The 21,908-nt window shown below is 49.2% G+C and overlaps 1 protein-coding gene across 6 annotated transcripts in view; it reads left to right on the top strand.

The window, feature by feature from the left end:
- Positions 1-21,908, top strand: part of NCK2 (NCK adaptor protein 2) — a 134,626-nt gene that overhangs the window by 59,046 nt on the left and 53,672 nt on the right. For 4 of the 6 annotated variants that reach the window (XM_067704024.1, XM_067704020.1, XM_067704023.1 and 1 more), the window contains one exon: positions 4,734-4,915. The gene's annotated coding sequence lies outside the window, so the exon portion shown is untranslated. Of the gene's footprint in view, positions 1-4,733; positions 5,035-21,908 lie in introns of those variants that run through there. The other 2 variants (XM_067704025.1, XM_067704027.1) reach the window with 2 other exon arrangements.

Below are 21,908 nucleotides of genomic sequence, written 5' to 3'. Positions count from 1 at the left end.
TGAAACCAGCATTCTCCCACTCAAATCAAGTTTTCCACCAAGTCGTTGAGTAGATGTGAAATACCGCTAGTTCTGCGGGAGGTCAGCGAGGCCACGCTGGCCCAGGTGGGCCTGGTCAGGGGACAATCCTGGTGTTCATTCTGAGCTGGGCGACCACCTGGGCCACCGAGGGGTCTGGTCTGGAGAGTGGTGTCCCATTGGGACGGGGAAGAGGCCGAAGAAAGGGCCTATAATAATCATGGCTTGTTTTTTCTTTTTTTTTTTTTAAACTGCAGGTCTCGGTGACTTGTTCTTATTAATTAATTAATTTATTTTTGCTGTGTTGGGTCTTCGTTTCTGTGCGAGGGCTTTCTCTAGTTGTGGCAAGCGGGGGCCACTCTCCATCGCGGTGCGCGGGCCTCTCACTGTCGCGGCCTTTCTTGTTGCGGAGCACAGGCTCCGGACGCGCAGGCTCAGTAGTTGTGGCTCACGGGCCGAGTTGCTCCGTGGCATGTGGGATCCTCCCAGACCAGGGCTCGAACCCGTGTCCCCTGCATTAGCAGGCAGATTCTCAACCACTGCGCCACCAGGGAAGCCCTGTTTTTTCTTTGTTAGTAAAAGAAAAAAGACATTTGCCTTTAGCTCTGTCTGCAGATCAGGGGTCTGGGTGGTTCCCTGGGTGTGTTTTGCATAAAGTATGAGGTTCAGTCATGAAGCTCACCTGCTGTAACCTGGGAGTCTTCTGCTTGTGTGCAGTGTTCAATAGTCAGATAACGTTGCTCAGTAATTTTTTTTTCAGCATTGACATCTAAGGGAAACAGTACCTTTGTTTGGTTTTTTAAAATATTTTTTATTTATATTTTTTTTCCGGTACGCTGGCCTCTCACTGTTGTGGCCTCTCCCGTTGCGGAGCACAGGCTCCGGACGCGCAGGCTCAGCGGCCATGGCTCACGGGCCCAGCCGTTCGGCGGCATGTGGGATCCTCCCGGACCAGGGCACAAACCCGTGTCCCCTGCATCGGCAGGCGGACTCTCAACCACTGCGCCACCAGGGAAGCCCCAGTACCTTTGTTTTATTTATTTATATAATTTATTAAAAAAACTTTTTGTTGAGGTATAGTTGATTTACAATGTGTTAATTTCTGCTGTATAGCAAAGTGACACAGTTATACCCATATAGACATTCTTTTTTTTATATTCTTTTCCGTTATGGTTGACCCCAGGACACTGAATAGAGTTCCCGGCGCTCTGCAGTAGCACCTTCTTGTTTATCCATCCCATATAGAATAGTTTGCATCTAGTAACCCCAACCTCCCAACCATCCCTCCCCCAGCCCCCTCCCCCTTTCTCAAATTAAGGTGATGTGTGTGGTCGAGGGCTTGAGTCCTGGAAGCTGTGTGATGCTGTCCCTCCCTGGTGTGAGGGGCTGAAGCAGGGCCCCCCAGCGTGGCAGACACTCCAGAGAGATGGTGGCGACAGATGACCTTTGCCCGCACCTCGAGGTTCTGGCCCTTTAGTGGTGATCTTTGTGGGGAGGAAGAGGGCTTTGCAGGCAGACAGGCCTGGGCCCGAATCCTGGCTGTGGCCTGAGGGTGTGGTGGTTTCGTTCCTGAGCTGATAGTCAGGTGTGTGTCCCAGGGTTGCCGTGGAGGTGGACGACGCCTTGGCGAAGGTGGAGCCGCCGGGACTGTGTCTCCTGGGGCCTGTCCGAGCGCTTCTCCCCAGCCTGCTCCTCTGTTTCTGCGGGTCAGGAGGAAGGAGGCTGGTCTCTGCGGGGAGCCTTTTGGGGATTCTAGTCCTCTGGGCAGTTCGGCCAGTTGGCAAGTAGGCAGGGCAGCGTGTCCAGTGACCTTGGGCCTCAGCAGAAGGACGCGGGCCTCTCATGAACCCTGAAGACTCCACTGCAGGGAAGCCCGTTAGTGATGGACGCCGACACTGGACGGCCACACGCACGGAGGTTCGGGGGAAACTGCCCCGACTCCCCAGGAGGCCGGCTGGGTCAGGCACCCCGGGCACCCTCGGCGGTGTGGGCACTCAGCCAAATGCCCCCCGAGGCTGTGGAGGCCCCCAGGTTGGGCCTGGGCTTTCCAAACACAGTTGGGAAAAAGAAAACCTCATTGTTGCAGGGAATTCAGATATCGCGTGGACTTTGCATTGGTAAAGTGATTCGGATCCAGATCCATGTGGAGAAACAGGTGCATTTGGTATTCGTGTTCATTCCTTTCCACTCCTTCCTCCTCCTCCTCTCTATTTCTGTGGGGAGATGCAGGTGATGCTAGTGGAGAAATAGCTTTAAAGACGAGCGTGCACCGTCCCACGTGTCCCCTCCCGCCTGAGCGGGCTGTGCGGAGTCCTTGAGTGACCTCTTGGGTGAGGGCCTCCACGGTCCCAGTGACCTTGAACCTGGCAGTGTTTGCAGTCGGAGGTGGTTTTCTGCACAGAAGTGTACGCGTTCCTGATGGATTTGATCACAGGTTGTAATGAAGACCTGATCTGAAATGCTCACCCTTAGCAGAGGTTTTGAATAAGCCCATAACCCAGGTTAAGCATGGTGGTGGGCAGACTGCATGTAGACCCAGCAGGAGAGCGGTTTTGGTCTCTGTGTTCATTTCTGTCTAAGGTGTGTGCTTCGTTCATTGACGCTTCGTCAGTGAAATGCTTTTCTCAAGGAAGACGCTGCCCCTCCCTCTCTCACAGTCAGTCCCCAGGCGGCCAGGGCATCTGTACGTGAACTTGAAGCAGAGCCTCCGGTTGGGGCTTCTCCGTTAGCTCAGATCCCGCACCTTTGTCTGGCTTTTCCGCCGCACCGAGTGTCGGAGGGCGGGGCTTCCAGAGCCAGGCCGTCGTGCTTTTGCGCTGGGCAGGTAAACTCTCCGGCACTAAGTTTGCTGCCGGTGCGGTGGGTTTAGAGCTTTGGAGGCCTGCATTCCTCACTCTAGAGCCGACTAAGGAGAGCCTTTCACCTCTCTGAGATCGAGAGGTTATCCCCGTGTAATAAAGATATCGAGAGATTATCCCCATGTAATAGAGATTAGCGACATTATCCCCGTGTAATAAAGATATCGAGAGATTATCCCCGTGTAATAAAAGTGGGTGTTAATATCTAACCCAGGTGGTTATTGGGAGGGTTAAATAACACCCCCTGTGAGAGCGTTGTACACGCGGAGGGCAACCCAGACAGGCCTCCAGAGGCCCACGGGCATTGGTTTGGGGAGATCTGACTCAGGCATGTTCACTTTTCAATGGAAAATTTAAAACTACAACTTAAGTCCAGAAGGACCCATGAAAATACTAATACGGCGCTGGTGCTTGCGGGCACAGCTGTGTTTAGCTGGTGGCTTTCTCCAGTAAATGGCACGTCACGGTAAGTCCCACAGTGAGAAACCAGAATCCTTGGTCGGGATCCCCAAGTCCAGATACCAGAACGTCTGTTTCTGCAGAACCTGTCGTGTTACTGTAAACACTTGGCAGAGAGAAGGGCGCCGTCCTCCTGTTGCATGTCTAACATCTTGTCCCAATCTTGTATCCCCGCTGTGTTTGCCCAGTGCCTTGTCCTGTGTTAAATCATACGTTTAAAAAGAATCATGCAAGCCCTTAAAATAATACCAGAGAATGCCTAGAGAGGAATTCATTTTTTAATCAAAATTTATGAACTTGCCTTATAACATTTTTATGAAAGCCCTACTTGAATTATCCTTTTCTATTTGACTAAAATAGAATTCGACTTTTCTGTGGGATGTTTAACGTTTTGGGTCATCCTCATGCTGGGGGTGAATTAATAGATCTTGTCGGAGTGAGCTGTCAGGACGGATCCCTTCTGGGTCTGAAGCATAATTAAAGATGACAGTGAACCCCCTCGGAGGTCCACAGAGCCTCAGGGTCCCCTGCAATGATAGGTTGGGACTGAAAATGGTTACCCAGGTGTGGTGGCCATGAGGTGACGGCAGGCTCCGCGGCCAGGAGGGGGGGGACTGCGGGTCCCCTCCGTCAGCTCCTCGGTTTGACTTCCTTGTAGTTTCGGGGTGCTGTCCTCAGATTCCTGCAGGGATTTTTTTTTTTTTCATTTTTATTGGAGTAGAGTTGATGTACAATGTTGTGTTAGTTTCAGGTGTACGGCAAAATGAATCAGTTATACACACATATATCTCTTCTTTTTCAGATTCTTTCCCCATAGAGGTCATAACAGAGTGTTGAGCAGAGTTCCCTGTTCTGTACAGTAGGTCCTTGTTAGGTATCTGTTTTATACAGAGTGGTGTGTGTATGCTCACCCCAATAAGCACAAGCTGTGGGTTGGGGGGAAGGGGTGCACCCCTCTCAGTGCACGGCCAGTGCAGGAGATGGAGTGTCTGAATGATAGCCACGCTCTGTGGTTCTTCTCCCTAATTAGGCTCCCAGACAGGCTTTGGAATTTCCGCTTGGCAACCGCGCCTTTCTTTTCGGCAGTCTTTGAGGCCATGGGCACTGGGGCTTCGGGGCGAGGGGGCTGGAGACACCTGGGAGCTCAGGTCCCTCGGCTATGGCCAGGGGCCCCCAGCCCTCCCAGCCTCTGCCTCCGAGCCGGCCCGGGGCCTGGAAGGTGGAGCAGGGTGAGGGCGTTTCGGTTTGGGTTGAGGTCATTAAATATAAGCACCTTTTTTCTGGGGTCAATTAAAAATATGGTTTCAGGCAAATAAGTCATCAGTTATTTCTCAACCAGTGACTTAAAACCAACCCAGCAAGCGGTCCTAATAGACGGTTCTTTCTGTTCCTTTTTAGATTTCCCATGTTCCTTTTCTACAAGTGATTTCCCAGATCATAACCCTCCGCTGAGGTTTGAGTTGGATTTGAGAATTTGGAGAATTCCTGCAGCTTGGTGACTTCGCGGGTGCTGTCAGTTGAAGAATTCACTTGCGGAGGAGCTCCGTGTGTGCGTCCTGTCTCATAACTGAGTGCCGAAGGTGAGTGCGGCCTCCTGCCCAAAGCAGACGGGAGCACTTGCCGCTTTTGCCTCAGATGCTCACTCTGCATCAGTAGAATGACAGTAAACGCAGCTCTGATTCGTTGAGCCTCGTAAAACGTAAGTTTCCAACGGATCTGGTTCAAAAATTAGACTCACCGTTCCTGCTTTGGCACGTGGTGGCGTCAGCTAGGAAGCAGGGCAGTGGGCACATCCAGCCTGTGAGCCGCCCTAGTGCCTCTGCTCCTGGGCCGGACAGGTAGTCTTGCGTCTGGAGGAGCTGAGCCTCCTGCGTGCCGCCTGGGCCGGCGGGGGGTGGTCCAGGATATATAGGAGCTGACTTCAGGGTGAGCTCCATCTAGTGAAGGCGTCATTCCAATTTGGATGCTGGGAAGATGAGTCTCCATCAAAACATGCAAACAGACAAGGATTCTGAGGAAGGGTTTGCATGAGAATCTGCTCGTGCGTTAAAATCGTGCCTGTAGATACAGCACGTGGACTGAGGTCATGACAGACCCTGGACAAAAGCATGTGTTGCAACAGACATTTCTTAGCCCTGACGAATGGTTTGGGACATTTGATTTAGATCATAAGAGATGCTGTCTAATGGTTCAGTTCATCTGGGGTCCCAGCTCTGGCTGGGCAGTAGAAGTGCTTTCTGAGAAGGTCCAATTTCACCTTCAGAGCGTTGCCCCGAAGTGTAGGGGTAACACCCAGTTTATGACCTTTCCCTCAAAACCTTATTTTGCTTCTAGTATTCATAAATTGCTTTGAACGATTCTATTTCTTTTTTTTAATTTTTATTTTACATTGGAGTGTAATTGATATACAGTGTTCTGTTGGTCTCATGTGTACGGCAAAGTGATCCAGTCATATATATATGACTGAATATATACACACACACACGCATACCCACCTTTCCCCTTTGGTAACCATAAGTTTGGCTTTAAGCTATTCTTGAACGTATAACTTTGGGCTATAAACTCTCTTGGTTTTATTGCTATAGATTTATTAGTTTAATATAAGTTAGAATTTTCCTTCATTTGGTCTAAAGCTACTACTGTAAGTCAGGTTTTTCTCCTCAACCACTTTTTTTTTTTTTTTTGGAATCACCTTGACTTCAGTTACATTCCCCGTTGGTGTGTGGTGAGCAGAAGGGCATGGAGTCAATATGTGGTGTTTCATAGGGTAAGATGATGAATTCTCCTTTACGATTTCTTTGGGGCAAACGACAGTCTCCCACCCGTTTAAAGGGGCGAGGCGTCCATTATGATTTCCAGTTCTGGGTCCTGGTTTGGAACTGAGAGACTAGAGCTCATCTCAGCAGCTGATCCAAGCCCTCCCCCTTACTGTGTCCCTGTAAGTGACCCTGAGGTCCCCCTCCCCCCAGGACATTGCTGGTTTTCACTGGCTTTACATCCCCCCAGGCGCTGGTCGGACCCTCCAAGGTTTCTCTTCCAGACCTTATATGGGTGGAACGCCTTTGGGTGTTTCATGTCTAATCCTGGGAGGTTTCCATTTACATAAAAAAGTCTTGGCTATGACCATTCAATTTTTTCAATAGTCATTGAAGTGGAACCTTTTAAAACTTGGTCGTTTATAAATGCAGTCACGTATTTATCAGTTTGTCAGATTTCATGGGAATATAAGCTAGGAATTAGCGCAAATCCTGGAATCTGGTCATCAGAATTCTCTAGTGATTCATCAGTCACGGAGTCTGACAGGACTTCTTTAGAAGGTCTTGGTCATGGGTGACATTAATAGACTCTCAGTGACTGTCAGGGTCCTCTTCCAGAAAGTGGTGAGTCGGGGAAGTCACACGCTTAATTGGGGCAGTATATTCTGCACAGGTGCCCAGGAGAAGTCTGTTACCATCACACAAACAAGAGTCGACGCCTGGGTACCACTAGATGGACAGTCATACATAGATTATCACGCGGATATACTTACAAAAATATTTATATGCATGTAATTTAAAATAATTACTCCTATACGTTTTATGAGAGCCACACCAAAGCCCTGATTTGCTTATTAAAAATTACTTTCATGGTTTTGAAAACTGTCCAGTGGGAAAACCACTAGGGCTGTCCATTCGTGTAATAAATATTGACTGTGAGCACAGCTGGATTCTGGGCTGTTTTTCCTGCAGTGACTGTTTTAGCAGCTACAGAAATAGATGAAATACAGTTTGAGACTCTCTTTCTCGTGGCCTTGTGGGATGGGGCGCGACCCTGACAGCTCTGGGGCTCTGGTGACAGCTGCAGTCAGGCTCTCAAAGCAAGTTTCAGGTGCCCGAGGCAGGGTAAACTGAGTGAATTTTAAAGAAGCGGGGAGTGGGGCTGAGGCGTCATGGGTCCCGAGGCACAGGGCAGGCTGGGTGCCTTAGCGGGTAATGGGTCTCCACGTCGGTTAAGCAGTAACGGGTGGGAACCCGCACGTGCTGCTGGGTCAGGGGTCTTTGATGTGCCCGCAGGAAAAGTGACGGCTTGGCCATCCTGTCACTTGCCCTGTCCTGGAAAGAAAGGAAAGCAGTGGCGACCTGGTAAAGTGCTACGTGAGGGGTCAGGCTCGGAAGCGTCTCCCCGCTGCCGGGCAGCCCAAGCTGGGGCCGTCTCAGCCAGCCTACCCCTGGGGCTGGGCCGAGGGGAGAGGTCTTGGGGAGGGATGTCTGAGCTGCATCTCACGGTGACATGAGGGGGTCCCTGAGCCCGCTGTGTCCAGGGACTGCATTTCCCTGCCCTGTATTCTTGTACACACACAGTCACACACACACACACACACACAGACACACACACACACACACATTGAAATTACGGACTTCAGAACTCCCTGGCTTGACTTTGCCTGATACAGGGGGAGTGGAGCTCATGGGAGGAGCACGGCCGCAAGCCCCTTCCTTTTCCACTGGAATGAACTTGACAGTGTATAGTCTGCACTTAATTCTTCCCTGGATAACTGAACACTGACTGTGATTCACTGTTGTGGGAAGCTGGCTGGTGTTTCCTGGGGATGGAGGATGTGAACAGCGTCATATGCTGTACGGAAGATTGTTTATCTTTTGAAAATCTACTTGGAGACTTTTTCAGGAGAGAAGCCTGGTGAGTGGAAGGACGTGGGCGTTAAGCGGGGGAAGATGGTGCGTAGGGCACAAGACTTATGGGTAGAGGAGAGTAATCGAGACCTGGATTGCAGACTGTGTCAGTTGCTGATGTGAATATACCCAAAACGTAAATGTGGGCACAGGCATGATTTTCTTTTTTTTTTTTTGAGCTTTGTTGAGGGATAATTGACAAATAAAACTATAAGATATTTAAAGCGTACATGTTGCTGATTTGATACACATATGCATTGTGAAAGGATCCCCCCATCTAGTTAATTAGCACACCCATCACTTCACATGTTTATCCTTTTTTAAAAATGAGAACAGTTAGGTTCTCCTCTCTTAGCAAATTTGAATTATATAATAGTGTTGTCAACTGTAGTCACCATGTTTTACATTAGATCCTCAGACCTTATTCATCTTAGAGCTGAAATCTTTTTACCAGCCTCTCCCTGTTTCCTCCACGCCCCCAGCCCGTAGCAGCCACATTTGTACTCCCTGTTTCTATGACTTGGACTTTTAAAAAAAATTCCAGATGTAAATGCTACCATGCATCGTCTGTCTTTCTCTGTCTGGCTTATTTCACTTAGCCTAATGTCCTCAAGGTCTGCCCATGTTGTCACAAATGGCAGAATTTCCTTCCTTCTTGTGGTTGAACAGTATTCCTGTGCGTATGTATGTGTGTTTACACGCATATACATACCTATGTATCACATCTTCTTATCCATCCATTCATTGGTGGACACTTAGGTTGTTTCCATATCTTGGCGTTCATGGCTAATGCTGTAGTGAACATGCGGGGTACAGATATCTCTTCCAGATCCTGTTTTCATTTCCTTCTTATAGATACCCAGAAGTAGGATTATTGGATCACATGATAGTTCTGTTTTTAATTTTTTTGAGGAACCTCCATACTGTTCTCCATAGTGGCTGCACCAATTTACATTCCCACCAACAGTGCATGAGGGTTCCCTTTTCTCCACACCGTCATCAGACGCTTGTTATCTCCTGTCCCTTTGATGATAGCCACTCTGACAGGTGTGAGGTGATATATGATTGCGGTTTTGATTTGCATTTCCCTGATGATTAGTGATGTTGAGCACCTTTTCATGTGCCTGTTGGCCATCTGCACATCTCTGCAAAAATGTCCTCTGCATATTTTTTAATCTGATTGTCTTTTTGCTGTTGAGTTGTATGAGTTCTTTATATATTTTGGATATTAACCTCTTATCAAGTATATGATTTACAAATATTTTCTCCCAATTCATCGGTTGCCTTTTCACTCTGTTGATGGTTTCCTTTGCTGTGCAGATGCTTGTTACTTATTTTTGGTTTTGTTGCCTTTGCTTTTGGTGTCAAATCCAAAAAATCGTCACAAGAGAGATGTCAAGGAGCTTACCCCCTATGTTTTCTTTTTAGGAGTTTTATGCTTTCAGGTCTTACGTTCAAGTCTTTAATCCATTTTGAGTTGATTTTTGTGTATGGTGTAAGATAGTGGTCCAGTTTCATTCTTTTGCATGTGGCTGTCCAGTTTTTCCAACACCATTTATTGAACAGACTGACCTTCCCCATTGTATGTTCTTGGCACCTATGTGGTAAACTAAGTGCCCATATAAGGCCAATTAAGTGAGCTTATTTCTGTGTTCTCTATTCTATTGATCTCAAGGTCTGTTTTTATGTCAATACCATACTGTTTTGATTACTATAGTTTTGACTATACAGTTGACCCTTGAACAACTTGGGTTTGAACGGTGGGGGTCCACTTTTACTCGGATTTTTTTCAATAGTAAATACGACAGTGCTGCACTTTCCATGGTTGGTTGAATCCATGGATGTGGAACCGCAGATACAGCAGAACTGTGGATCCAGAGGGCCAACTATAAGCCCTTAGTGGATTTTTGATTGCCCCTAACCCCTGCATTGTTCAAGGGTCAACGGCAGTTTGAAATCAGGGAGCGTGATGTCTCCAGCTTTGTTCTTCTTTCTCAAGATTGCTTTGACTATTCAGGGTCTTTTGTGGTTCCATACAAATTTTGAGACAGTTTTTTCTATTTCCGAGACAAATGCCATTGGAATTTTGACAGGGATTGCACTGAGTATGTAGATTTCTTTGGATAGAATGGACATTTTAACGATGTTAATTCTTCCAGTCCACGAGCATGGAGAAATCTTTCCATTTATTTCTGTTTTCTTCAGCTTCTTTTTATCAGTGTCTTATCGTTTTCAGTATACAAGTCTTTCACCCTCTTGGTTAAATTTATTTCTAGGTATTTTATTCTTTTTGATACAGTTGTAAATGGGATTGTTTTCTTAGTTTCTCTTTCTGATAGTTCATTGCTAGTGTATAGACACAACTGATTTTTGTATCATTCAACTTTACTTAATTCATTTGTTCTCACAGTTTTTTGGTGGCGTCTTTAGGGTTTCCTTTAGGGTTTTTGATATTATGATGCATAATATCATGTCATCTGCAAATATAGACTGTTTTACTTCTTCCTTTTTGATTTGGGTCCCTGTTATTTCTTGTTCTTGTCTGATTGCTGTGGCTAGAACTTCTAATACTATGTTCAATAAGTGACAAGAGTGGGGATCCTTGTCTTGTTCCTGCTCTTAGAAGAAATGCTTTCAGCTTTTCACTGTTGAATATGTTGTTTTCTGTGGGCTTGTCATATATGACCTTTATTATGGTGAGGTATGTTCCCTCTATACCCACTTTGTTGAGTTTTTATCATAAATGAATATTTTGTCAAATGCTTTTTATGCATCTACTGAGATAATCATGATTTTTGTCCTTCATTGTGTTAATGTGCTGTATCATGTAGGTTGACCTGCAGGTATTGAACTGTCCTTGCGTCCCTGGGGTAAATCCCACTTGACCATGGTATATGATCTTTTAATGTGCTGTTGAATTCAGATTCCTAGTATTTTGTTCAGAACTTTTTGCATCTATGTTCATCAGGGGTATTGGGCTGTAGTTTTCTTTTCTTGTAGTGTTCTTGGTTTTGGTATCAGGGTGATGCTGACCTCTTTTTTAAAAAAAAATATATATTTATTTATTTATGGCTGCGCTGGGTCTTCGTTGCTGTGCATGGGCTTTCTCTAGTTGTGGTGAGTGAGGGCTACTCTTCGTTGCAGTGTTTGGGCTTCTCATTTTGGTGGCTTCTCTTTGTGGTGGAGCACGGGCTCTAGGCATGCGGCTTCAGTAGTTGTGGCATGCGGGCTCAGTAGTTGTGGCTCACGGGCTCTAGAACACAGGCTCAGTAGTTGTGGCACACGGGCATGGTTGCTCTGCGGCATGTGGGATCTTCCTGGACCAGGGCTCGAACCCATGTCCCCTGCATTGGCAGGCGGATCCTTAACCACTGTTCCACCAGGGAAGCCGACGCTGGCCTCTTAAAATGAGTTTGGAAGTGTTCTCTCCTCGTTTTTGGGGAATAGTTTGAGAAACATTGGTATTAATTCTTCAATTGTTTGATAGAATTCACCAGTGAAGCCATCTGGTCCTGGACTTTTGTTTGTTGGGAGGTTTTTGATTATTGAGTCAACCTCCTAATAACTGGTATGTTCAGATTTTTTATTTCTTCATTATTCAATATTGATAGGTTTGATGTTTCTAGGAATTTATCCACTTCTGGGATGTCTAATTTGTTGGCATATATTGTTCATAGTAATCTCTCACGATTCTTTTTACATCTGTGATATCAGATGTAATGTCTCCTCTTTTTTTTTTTTCTGATTTTGTTCGTTTGAGTCCTCTCTTTTTTCCTAGGTGAGTCTAGCTAAAAGTTTGTCTATTTTCTTTGTCTTTTGGGAAAAAACAGCTCATAGTTTTACCGATCTTTTCTATGATCTTTTTAGACTCTATTTCATTTATTTCTGCTCTGATTTCTGTACTTCCTTCTACTAACTTTGGGCTTCATTTGTTTTTTCTAGTTCCTTGAGGTGTAAAGTTGGTTGTTTATTTGGGATCTTTGTTTTTTCTTAATGTGGGTTTTTATCACTCTGAACTTCTCTCTTAGAACTGCTTTTAATGCATCCCATGAGGTTTGGTCTATTGTATTTCCATTTTCACTTGTCTCAAGGTTCTTTTTTTTAATTGCAGTGTAGTTGATTTACAATATTATATTAGTTTCAGGTATACAACGTAGTGATTCAATATTTTTATACGTTATACTCCATTTAAATTTATTACAGATTAATGGCTGTGTTTTCCTGTGCTGTACAATATATCCTTGTTGCTTATACATAGTTGTTTGTACCTCTTAATGTCTCAAGATGTTTTTTGATTTCTTCTTTGACCCATTGGTTGTTCAGTAACATGCTATTTAACTTCCACATATTTGTGAATTTTCCAGTTTTCTTCTTGTAACTGATTTCTAGTTTTACACCATTGTGATGGGAAAAGATGCTTGATGTGATTTCAGTCTTCTTAAATTTATTAATACTGGTTTGTGGCCTAACGTGATATCCTGGAGAATGTTCCATGTGTGCCTTAGAAGAAATATGTATTCCGCTGCTGTTGGATGGACTGTTTTGTCAATGTCTGTTAAGTCCATCTGGTCAATCTCCTCATTGATTTTCTGTCCAGATGATCTGTCCATTGTTGGAAGTGGTATACTGAAGTGCCCTACTGTTATTGTATCGCTATCTATTTCTCCCTTTAGGTCTGTTGATATTTGCTTTATATATTTAGGTGCTCCTATATTGGGTGCATAAATATTTACAAATATTATTTCCTCTTGTTGGGTCAACTCCTTTATCATTATATGATTCCCTCCTTTGTCTCTTAGTACAGTCTTTGGCTTAAAGTCTATTTTGTCTGACATAAGAATGAGCTACCCTGGGTTTCTTTTGGTTTCCATTGGCATGGACTGTCTTTCCATCCCCTCGCTTTCAGTCTGTGTGTGTCCTTAAAGGTGAAGTGACTCTCTTGTAGGCAGCATATAGATGGGGCTTGTTTTTTATTCATTCAGCCACTCTGTGTATTTTGATTGAAGAATTTAGTCTATTTACATTTAAAGTAATTATTGATAGGGATGTACTTCCCTTTTTAAAATTGTTTACGTAATGTTTTTTTAATTCTTTTGTTTCTTTTTTCACCTCTTTGTCTCTTTTCTTTGTGATATTTTTGGAGTGGTATGCTTCAATATCTTTCTCTTTCTCTTTTGTGTCTCTGTTATAGGTTTCTACTTTGTGGTTACCATGAGGCTTACATGAAACATCTTATAATAGTCTGTTTTAAGCTGATAACAGTTTTAAGTCTGTACGCATCGTTTTCCATTCTACTATAGAAGCAGCAGTGGTTTGTTGAATTGTGCATTCAGCAGGAGAGAATAAGTTAAGCATGTCTGTCACTTTCATGTTTGTAAAGATGCTATCCCATCATATTTCTTTTAGTAAAGGAAATTTTTATTACTTGTCTTCATATCAGCCTCAATTTTTATAACAACAGTTTCCCACGGTTCATATACTAAGTAAAGTTGACTTAAATTTACCATATTCCAGCTTTTTGGTATTTTGGAGACTGCTGGTCACTCACTTTGCACCCACAGGGATTCTTTAGAAAGACTTTTCACATGCAAGACCCGTTTCTCTGTCATTACGTTTTTAGGGTCACAGCTGTTGCTGGGAGGCTAGATACCTGAAAGTAACTTGTTGAGTTTCTGCCAAAATAGAAGGGACCATCCTGTCCCCTTACCACCACTCCCCCTTCACTGGGACCCCTGAGGCACCTGGGGTAGGGCCTCTGCAGCTGGACTAGTTGGGTCTTTCTAGGGGCTACTGAATGTCTAGGGATGGCCGTAGCCTTTGACGTTCCAGTCGACATAGTGGTTAGATCTGTAATAGTTGGTTAAATAGTTGACCAATAGGTATTGAGCGTTGCTAAAAGAAACATTGCTGTGTTGATTCTACCACAGTTAACGTGCTGGTGAGTCAGTGGGAGCAGCTGTAACGTACCGGGCACTTGCCAGGTGCTTGCCCCCACCCCCCGTGTCTCCTGCAGGATATTATCTGTGGCTGGAATGCAGATCTTTTCACCCCCATTTCATAGGCAGAGACACTGAGCCTCAGGGGAGTGAAGAGGGTTGCCCAGGGTCACAGAGTGGAGCCCACAAGCAGTGTTCTGTTCTGGCCACGAGCTGCTGCTTCCAAGCCCGGGTTGCTTCTGCTCCCAGGCTCTGACCTTCCGTGGCAGTGACACGACAGTGACCTGTTATCTGAGTGCTTACCTTGAACGTGGGACTCCTTGACGCTCTGAGAGATGAAACAACTTGGCCAAAACCGTGTGCTCGTAGGGCAGAGTGGGCTGTGAACCCACATCTTCCTGACCCAAAGCCTTTCATTCTTACTTGACCGTGAATTTTATTTATTTATTTTCCCTAGCAAAACCTCGAGCAACCAGTGAGGGTTTGGAAGCGAGTCCCTTTTGGAAACCTAAAGAAGGGAGGAGGGAGGAAGGCTTTGGGAGGGGTTGGGGTGTAGGAGACAGGACCTGAATCTTCCAAAGGCCTCGGTACCTCCTGAAGACCCCAGGGCCAGCTCAGCAGGCCTCGGACCTGCACCTGTGCTCTTCCCAGATGTTGCCGTGTATTTGTGACTCCCCGCTGACCAGCTGACCTCTGAGAGGGAAGTCTTCTGTGGAGGCTGAAGGACGTCCTACACTTCCTGTGTGTGGGGTCATCCCTGGGGTCCCCTGCTCTTCCCAGGGCGCCTGTGTGCAGAGCGACGCTGCATAGAGTCGAGATTTACCGTTTCTTTACGTAGCAGTGAAATCATCCTTTTCTGATGGTTGAGGTGACGGTCAAAGTTTAGCCGAGCATATTTCCCTTTTCTGTCACAGCCGACACGCCCCAGCAGTGTGGCTTCCTCGAAGGCTGGACACAAATTAAAAACACAGAAAGCGAATCCTTTCCCACGCCCACCCCCCCAGTTCTTTTCCTTAGGACAGATTGTACCTTACAGTTTACAGAGGCATTTTCCTATAAATTCTTTCGAAGATCAGGTGATGTGGCTATATGTCTCCCCCACCCCCGTTTTATAAAAGATGGAAAAGAGCCAGGAGAGGTTGCTTTACTTGCCAAGATGGCCCGGCAGACGGTGACCCATGAGTCGCGGCTGCACCGGGGCTGCTGGGTTCTGACCGCACACGCGCTGTTTGCTCTCAGAGTCCCTGGACCAGGCGTGTAGACGATGCAGATGTGAGAGTGATTCTAAAGAACAGGCCACGCCGGCCACACGGAGCTTTAAATAAAGCACTGCTGCTCTTGAGGTTCCAAAAGTAGGAGAGGTGAAGTGTTTTCCTTGGCCTCCTTCCTCCAGAAAAGCAAAACGTATCCGTGCTGTGTGTTTGTGTGTATTGCCGGGTAGGGGGTGTAGGCTTTTGAAAAGCAAACTAGACCTCGAACGGGTACGTCTCTTGGAGGTGATGGGTGTGTTTATTACCTTGTTTGTGGTGATGGTACCAAGTGCGTTTGCATATGTCCAAACTCACGCAATTGTACACATTTAATACGTGCAGCTCCTTGCATAGCTAAGTGTACCTCAGTAAAGCTGAAAAGCACTGAACTGCCACGGCAGGATGGGAATCCCTCTACGGCCCCCCCTGCAGCGTGCGCTGATCTGAAGCAGGTGCGTGGAAAAGCGCAGTGAGCAGCCTGGTGGCCCCAGGGACCCCACGTTCCCCCGTCACTGGCGTGTCTCAGTGCAGAGAGCAGAAGAGCACCTTGGGCTTTAGATCTCTGCTGGTCAGGATCGACTTTCCTGTTGGCCTTTATTATAGCACCACAAGTGCGTTCTTTGGAAACTGTACGGCTGCAAGATGGTGATAAAACAGTATGAATAACTCAGACCGTGGAAGATCACAGTTTAAGGAGAGCGACTTTTGGTGCTGTGTTAATGAACAGGATAGTAACAGAAACAGGTTCTGAATGGAGGCCAGTACCCCTCAGTGCTTGTTGAGTGGGGTAACCGTGTCCGCCTGCTGGTCCCTGACTGGGGGCCAGCCCCACATCTCCCCTGTGCGATGACATTTGCTTTCTGAGCCTCTCGGAGTCGACCCTGACCCACAGTCGCATTGACACGTGACTTGGTGGGATTGGTGGAGACTCCCTGACCCACCCCTGGCTCTGCCACCTTTCTGTGTGCAGACCTCCCTGGGCACACAGGGCCAAGCCGCGGTCAAGGGCAGCCCAGGGCAGCCCCCAGCCCACCGGGGGAGCAGAATGCTTCATCCACAGATGGGGTGTTTCCGCAGAACGCTGCTTTCTGCTTGGGAATGAGTGGGAAATGCAGGGGATACGAGACCCCCTCCCCCAGTCAGACCGGCTTTGCTTGGAGGCGTCGGGCATGTGTAGCCTACGCTCTGAACCTGAGTTCTTGAGGTAGATTTTGTGGCCTTACAGAGGCTAAGAGGGACATTCCGTGCCCAGATGGCAAGAACGAGGAAAGCCGTCGACCCCAGGAGCGGCAGGAACGTCTTCCCTGTCGGTAGCCTGGGTCTGTGGAGGCCTGTTTTGTGGGAGGAGCTGAACGCTTACAGGCCGTCTTCAAATGACCGCATGTTATCCCCCGGAAGCTCATAGTGAAGACAGTTTTGCAGAACGTTGGTCATGTTTTCCCAGTGGGTAGATCCCAACTTGCGCTCGGAACAGAAGTTCCTGGCGGGAGCGTCAGGTGCGCGGTGGAGGGGCTGAGCGTCCCATCGTGTGTGTTGCCCTCTGGGCCTTAGTTTCCCGGACAGTGACGCGGAGGGACTGGGTGAGTGCTGGGTCTGTGATCCGGGCATCTAGGGACAGGGCCGCAGCCAACCCCACAGATTCTGGGCAAAGGTCAGGGTGTGCCACAGCTTAGACCCCTCCCCAGGCGCAGCAACCTCGTGGCGCCCGTCCGCCACCTGAGTCCCACCTCCAGGACAGGGCTCCGGGGCCTCCCTGAGCGTCAGCGGCTGAGGCTGCTGGCCTTCGTTCTCCCATTGGCCACGTGGGGCGGGCGCAGGGGGACACGGACGCTGGATTAGGGGCTGGGGGCGGTGTGGAGAGGGACACACCACGGCCCACCTCCCTCCTCTTTCCAGAAGAGGCACACAGGCCTCGGGCGCCTCGTGCCTGCCGGCTGCACTCCAGGCTGGGCAGGCAGGTCCGGGTCTCCGGGGCTGGAAGCTCCCCGGGATTCCAAGGAGCTGGCGGAGGAGAGACCCGAGGTGTCAGTGCTTCATCAGAGACATCCCCATACCTGCTTCCTTCTGAGGCTCGTGGAGGGACCTCTGAAACACGCACCCCGGGCCGCAGCTCCAGGGACTCGAATTCGGGGAAGTCTGGACGTTTGTGCTTCTTCTGTGGAGCGTCCAAGCCCTTCTGATCACCAGTTTGGAAACTGCTGACCTGGACCCCGGGTTTTGCATCCCCTGCCAGTGGGGGCGCCGCAGGGCTCGTTTGGGGCTGAGGCCTAGTGAGGTCAGGGGGAGGCGGGGGTCGGCCTCCTGGACCTGCCCGCTCCCCTTGTGCACGTTCGCCCCCACTGTGCCCTGGGCCACCTTGAAATGCGCACTGTCCTTGAGGGGCCGCTTGGGCTGCTCGGACCCCACTCCAGACCCACCTGGAGCGGGCCGAAGGGGCCCGAGCATCTGTATGTTCACACCCGTCTTCCCTAAAGGGACCTTCTGAGGTCCTGCACGTGAGGATTTTCATATATTCACACGTTAGATAATTCATGAGCCTTTAAACAATTCCATTCCTTGCCCGTTTACAGTGCGTGTTGGCAGTTGTGGTTTCTGATCCTTGCAGGGAGCTAGCCCTCGAGGGAGACTGCTCTTAGGCCCAGAAATCGAACAAACACGACGGAGAAACAGGCAGCAGCGCCGGGCACCGTGGTGCTCAGATCACAGCAGGCCCGGGAGCCGATACCTGCCCTCTACGCCTTGTGTTCTGTGCTTGGAGATTCCAGCCGGGGGGCGGAGGTTCTTGGTGGAGAAATCTCATGGCAGAGTCCATATTATTTCTGTGAAAGAGAGATGATCATTCCTCTTCTTTTAGGGATTTCTTGCCCAGTGGGGCCAGTATCTGGGTCACCTGCAGAGGAGGGATGGGAACTGGTTCCACTTTCATAGAAGGCAGTGCACGTGGTCAGTCCCACTCTGTCACTTGTGTCATACCCTGCAAACCCTGAAGGCCTTCGCGATGCCTTCCCTTCCAGAACTGGACCCTCCCACCCTCAGGGTCTGAGTCCCTCCCGTCTACGCGTCCTGACCATCCGGATCGGAGGTCCTGGCCCTGGAGGATCCCAGCGGATCTTCTGATATAACCAGAACATGATTGCACTCTGTCCTTCCTGACTCAAGGGCTGGGCCTCCGGTGTTCCCTGGCCCTGGGAGGCTGACCGCGGGAGACCCAGTTCTGTCCCCACAGGTGTTTTGCTTGCAGTGTGGATGACATTTGTGGGGGGCTGGGGAGGCTGTCACTTTGACTGTCTCAGGGATGGAAAACTTGAGGGGGCCGGTGTTCAGAACACCTGGTCACTCAGGGCTTGTCCTGCAAAAGTATAACTAACATGCCGGACAATTCTTATTCCCAGATGAGAGCCAGGTTCCAGATGGGTTTCCGGGTAAAGGTCCCTGAGCTCCTTTGACCGGCACCAGCCCCGGGGCGGGGGCCGTTCCTGACTGGTCCCCCACGGCACCCCTCCCTGTCGGCGTGAAATACCAGCCAAGTGGGTGTCCTTTACTCTCCTGGCATGCTTTGTAGACATTGTAGATGTGTGTGTATGTGTTGACAATAAAAGGATGGAAAAAGACAGACCATGGAAACGTTCATCACAATGGAAAGAAAGCAGGAATGGATGTGTTAACATCAGATAAAGTGTCTTTCAGAGTGAGGACGACCGCGGGTGTGGACGGTCCCGCCAGGGCCCGCATCACGCACGGCACAGGTAGTTGCCACGTGTCCTCGGGCTGTGGGTTCCTCAGGCCCGCCCTGTTTTTATGAGCTGACCGTGGCAGTTTTGAGGAGGACGTGTTGGGTGCCCCGCGGGTGGCATTTGTCTGCTCTTTTTCTCCTCGTTGGACTGGGATAGCGTGTCTTTGGCGGGAGGGCCGCGGAGGTGAAGTGCCGTCTTCACCGCAGGGCATCTGACCTGTCGGTGAGTTGGCGTGGCTGTCAGCTGTCCCCTGTCCGCTCCTAGCTTGTCCTCTCTGGAGGGCGTCGGCGAGCGCAGCCCACCCTGAGGGTGGGCGTGACGCCCATGTCACTTCCTGGAATTCTCCTGGGGAAGCCGGTCTTCTCCCCCATTGGTTGACTTACTCGGCCACCCATTGCCTTTTTGCTCCTTTCTCCTTTATTCTCATTTACGGCCCGACGTAAGCAGGGCTGCTCTGCATGCAGCTTGCAGGCCCCCCGACCCAGCGCAGAGTTTCTCTGCGTGGAGATGCTTCCCGTGTGCTGTGTCAGCACCCAGCTTTACCAGATGACCCCACGTTGTCTTCCCGGGCAGGGCTGCCGTGTTCCTGTCTTGGCAGAAAACGAGGACTCCCACTGCCCCCCCCCCCCCGCCTCCCTGACACTCACGCCATCACCTGGTGCATTTCTGTCCATCTAGCATAAAAAGGCATCTCGCTGTCAGATCAGATCATGGACGAGGTGCAGCTTTTTCTGTGTCGATTCATCATCTGTGCTGTCCTTCTGGGCAGTGACTTGGTGTTCACTTGCTTTCAGTTGAGTTGTGGGTCTGTTTCTTCATGAATTGCAGGACTCTTTATATATTCTAGGTACCAGTCCTTTGTTATTATAGGTACTGGTTTCGTTACAAGTATATTTCATCATATTTTGATCTATGAAGATTGATAATTCTCACTTGAGAAGCCACACTTTCTTTGAACAGAGTCTTCTACTGTGCCAGCCGTGGCACAAATGGCATACCGCTATTTATAGACGTTAATGCTTTCTTATAAAAGGGAGTCTTGTATTCTTATAATTCTGCCGGAGGGGTTTTATATATATTTTGTGTTGTTTCAGTGTTCAACAACCTATTTTAAAATTGGGGGGCTGATAAAGAGAAATGCAAGGTTTTGAAATGCCGGAATTTTGTTGACAGGACTTCACCGATGTTTGCCAGGTGTATCATGGAGTCTGAGACGGTGCCGTCTCAGTAGCCTAATGAGCTGTGCTAAACTTTCATCTTTCCTTTTCTGCTGCTGCTCTCACCAGCTGTCAGAAAAAGTTGGAAGATTCACCCTTCCTTATTGATCCGTATTTCATGAATATTTATGTATATTCCATGTACTTCCCCCGTTTTTTTTGAGGGGGGGTTCTTTTTTTTTTCTTCCCCCGTTTTATTCAAAGTAGCTGCACGACATAAAATTTAAATTTTCAACTGGAATTCTTCCATGGCTTCCCTCGTGAGTGAAGAGCCCATATTACACAGAGTAACAAATGACGATATCCAAAGGTGAGACTGTTCTAAATGAAGTTTCTTAAATTTGAATCCAACCGCAAACCAGGCCTTCAGCGTCGGAGGCAGCATCTCAGTGTCTTGTGTCCACCGGGGGGTCTGGGGGTGGAGCTCGCACAGCTGCAGAGCGTCCACGCACGCCTTCAAGCGCTGGCTGGGTGCACGGGCTCAGGCACTTCTAAGCTCTCGGTTTGCGCGGAGACAGAATCCTTGTATGCAAGGAGTCCCACTCAGCGAGAAAACAGCCAAAAATATGTGTGAAGTCCCCCGTCAGTGCCAGGAAGAGAGAAAGCAGAGCAGGGAAATTGTCAGGCGGGGGCGGCAGGGGGGATGCAGCAGCTCTTCTAGATGAGCTGGGGCCGTGGGGCTGGGCGGAGGCTTGGGTGTCATCAGGGGTGGGATGTGGACGTGAGGGGGAGGGAGATGCCAGGGAGCAGGGTGTGCAGGCCTGGGGGAAGAGCTGGCGTTGGCAGTGGTTTCGGGTTGTGTTCTGGTGTGACGGGAAGGGATGGCGGGGCTTCAATGGAGGAGGTCCAGCCCACTGTCTGTTTGCAGGTACCACAGGCTGCTGCTGGGGAGTCAGACCAGAGGGTGGGGACGGACCGGGGAGGAGAAGGCTGCCTTGTCCGGGCCCTGCTGCTGCTGGCTTGGAGCTGGGCGGTGGCAGGGCCAGCGCTGGTCGCATCTGAGACGGATTTTGAAGGCGAGCCTCTGGGGTTTGCTGATGAAATGGATGGGGACACCACGTTCTGTGGGATGTGCTAGGATTCTTGCCCCGACGGGCACCTGGGTGAATGGTCGTCTCACGTTCGTATACTCAGAGGGGACCTGGGGAGACGGGGGGTGGGATTTTGTGGTTGCTGTTCATGTGATTGGTTTTCTTTTGGTTTTGGTTCGGTGTGGATGGTGACGAGCTCTGTCTGGATGAGTCTGGAGGGCAGTGGGGCGTCCACGTGGACGTGTCGCTGAGACGGGGTAGCAGGCGGCATCTGGAGGGGAGTCGGGCTGGGAGTAGCTTGGGTAGAGACAGGGGTGAGAGGATCGAGGCCTGGCTGCTGCATCTCTGGGTCAGAAACACGAGGAGGGGCCCGTAAGAGACAAGGCAGGAGGCAAAGCAGGTCTGCGTGACCCCAGGCAGCCGAGTGAAGGGCGGCTCCCCCCGACGGGCTCATGGGCCGTGTCCGCCGTCAGCGGGCAGGAAAGATGACCCAGAAGAGAGAGGAGTACTCATGCCACGGTGGAGAGAAGGGGCAATGACCAGAGGAGCCGATCCTTCGGGAAGAGGGGGTGGGTGGGGGCCAACATGGAGGAGGTGGCCCCCGACGGTCACCCGGGGACCGGAGGGACAGAGGCGCCTGCAGCCCTGGGACCCCCGATGGCTTCTGCCTCAGCGAAGGAAGAGGCAAGGTCATTCACCAGCTCCACAGCGGGAGTGGGAGGCGGTGCTCAAGGG

This window comes from Pseudorca crassidens, chromosome 14 (assembly GCF_039906515.1).
Source record: "Pseudorca crassidens isolate mPseCra1 chromosome 14, mPseCra1.hap1, whole genome shotgun sequence".
NCBI classification, from domain to species: domain Eukaryota; kingdom Metazoa; phylum Chordata; class Mammalia; order Artiodactyla; family Delphinidae; genus Pseudorca; species Pseudorca crassidens.
The sequence above is the reverse complement of the archived record's forward strand: the minus strand, read 5'-3'. Positions and strand labels throughout refer to the sequence as shown.